This window comes from Octopus bimaculoides, chromosome 10, assembly GCF_001194135.2.
Source record: "Octopus bimaculoides isolate UCB-OBI-ISO-001 chromosome 10, ASM119413v2, whole genome shotgun sequence".
Classification (NCBI taxonomy): domain Eukaryota; kingdom Metazoa; phylum Mollusca; class Cephalopoda; order Octopoda; family Octopodidae; genus Octopus; species Octopus bimaculoides.
This window is the reverse complement of record NC_068990.1, coordinates 58,595,927-58,599,044: the sequence shown is the minus strand read 5'-3', so window position 1 is coordinate 58,599,044 and position 3,118 is coordinate 58,595,927.

The window sequence follows — 3,118 nt, the reverse complement described above, 5'->3', positions numbered from 1 at the left end:
ATATATACATTCTTTACATTGGAACAAGGTTTCAGACCTTCAGAAAAAGTGTGAACGAAACTGAATTGACGCTGGTGTATAACTAGTAGTTTTTAATCTAATCCGGTGAATTTGACCGAAGAACATGGGAGAAAGGACTAAATAATTCTTTCTACTATAAGCAGAAGGCCTGGCATTCTGAGTGAGGGGTATTAATCGATGACAGTCATCCCAATACTCAACTGGTGCTTAACTTTTCGATCCTGCAGTGATGAAGGGCAAAGTCGACCGTGGTGGGATTTGAACAAGGAACGTAAAGACAAACGAAAGGAATAAAAAATGATAGTCATTTTGTCATGAACTTTTAAAGTTTTCTTCAATCTGCAGTCGAGTGATGACGTTATAATGTTATACATTTAAATGAGAAAGAGAGAGAAATAGAGAAAAAAGGAAGGAAGAAAGAAAGAAAAGATCTTTGAAAGGTTACTTATGAATTATAAGTCACTTCCCAATAAAAGAATCAAGTTGGGGCTAGATTTGTCTATAAAATTATGTATTACATTCCATAAAAACAATTCGCAACAAATTGGTAAATACTTCGCTTTAGCTATCCGTAAATGCCTTTTATATAACGTATAAGTATATGTGTGTGTATGCGTGCACACGTGCGTGTGCACGTGTGTGCTTGTAGGGGTGTGTGTGTGTGTGTGTATACACATATATATATATAGAAATAATACATTTCTAAATCTCTCAGAGAGATTTATGCAGTAGTGATGCGATAAAGTAGTTTTATGCTGTCAACTTAATGTGACAGTCCCATGAAGGGAATAAAAACTACTGCTATATAGCCCTAGGAAGTAGCACCGCTTCCTGTCGGCCTTGACACATTTCCTGTGTCCTTATGTTTACAAGGGGGAGACAAGCACCTCCACTTAGCTAAGCCTGCATCCAGAGACATGTTTCTGAGTCTCTGCTCATCATCAGTCTGGAGTAGCAATGGCCTGCTAGCTGAAGATGCCTGTCAAGCTCTCGTAAACATATAATAATTCTAGTGAAACACATTCACTGATTTCCGAAATAGAAATAATACATTTACTCCAGATTGATGACGAGCAAAGACTCAGAAACATGTCTCTGGATGCAGGCTTAGCTAAGTGGAGGTGCTTGTCTCCCCCTTGTAAACATAAGGACACAGGAAATGTGTCAAGGCCGACAGGAAGCGGTGCTATTTCCTAGGGCTAAAAGCAGTAGTATTATTCCCTTCATGGGACTGTCACATTAAGTTGACAGCATACAACTACTATATATATATATATATATATATATATATATATATATATATATATATATATATATATATATATATGCATATATAGAATCATGGTGCTATACAAGTGCTTATTTATAAAAATCATATGCATATACACCTACAAATGGCGCAATCCATGATGATGTACACACACTAAAAGCATTTCCGTTAGTCCTTGTGATTAAGTAAGTATTTCTTCAGATGCTACCAAAGATTTCGGGAATATCCTGCTAAAGACCATATAAACTGCAGGAAGGAAATAAGGTAAAACTGAAATCCCTTTACGGCTAAGTTGCTTCGAATACAAGGCATTTTTCTTTATCCAAAAATAGTTATCCAACTTGACTATAATTTCAAGTTGCGTAGTACCTAACAATTCGATGTTACAAGGAATGGACAAAACCAGAAAAGGAAGGGATACAATTGATAGCAAACGGCTGACACATCCAGCCTCATCACTACCATCACCAGAACCCTCATCACCACAATCAGCATAACAATCACTAATACCATTATAACTGCCACCACCACCAGCACCATGACAACGACCACGACCGCCATCACCACCACCACATTATCACCAAACTATAGTAATGACAGAAGAAGCATAGGAACATAGCTAAATGATAGGAGCGAAGAAATAGCGATTGGAGGAATGTATTTCCTTTAAGTGAATGGTGGGGTTTTGTTAGGAATATTTGTCCGAGGAGTAGAAAAATCCTTTGTAGTAACAATAGAATAGACACATTTAGTTAAATGAAGTGTGTTTAGCATTCAAGTGACTGGCAGGTTTTGTTCTGAGCATATTTGAACTTTGTTAAATGTTATGCTTTTATATCACGGTGACACTCAGGGATAATGCTTAACCCGGGCTTCTCTGACATGAAGTGAAAGAGCTACAAATCCACTCCTCTTTATGGCGCAAATTCTATCATTGAAATTACAATAGTTGCGTGCAATATTTTATTACGTCTATAAAATATGAAATGGTGTCATAATTTCTAAGGTAAATTTGATTGATTTATTCCTGAAAATTCTTTTAGGTTTGTTCTATCGTTGGGAAATGAATCATCAATTTAAGCAGAAATGATACATTTACATATTTATAAAAGAGGTGTTTCTATTGGCTGAGTGTGTTTTTGAAAGATACACAATATGAAACTCAACAGGTGAAGGCATATTGCATTTTATGGGTATCTTACATCGTCAAATACATTAGAAATAGATCTCGCGATATACCATCGATAGTGACTTTGTGAGCCGCATCTACAGAAATCAAAATCCTGGTACCAGATTATCAGACATACAGTCAGCATCGCTAGATCTATCTATCTATCTATCTATCTATCTATCTATCTATCTATCTATCTATCTATCTATCTATCTGCGTATATATATATATATATATATATATATATATATGTATGTTTGTATATGGTGGGGGATGTTTATTTAGTAATGTGTATGTATTCTCAAAGAACTAGAAGGGAAATCGTGAGGAGGACTAGTTTTACAGTCCGCATATTTTGGGGTTGGAATCTACAACTGTGTATATAAAAGAGTACTTATTGAACACAAAATCAAAGAAAGTATTTATAAAACATTTTGTTACATCATCTTAGGGTATATTTTATTAACAAAGTCTGGCTATTAGTTATCTAGTGTCAAATATGATCAAATTCCAGTTTAATTATGTAATTTAAATTATATAACTACTGATCGTTCTTTGATAATAAAAACGTGCATAAGATGGCATAGCTAAATATGCTTCAAGTAATCTGACATCTTTCATTATATATACATATGTTTATTTATACATGTACATAT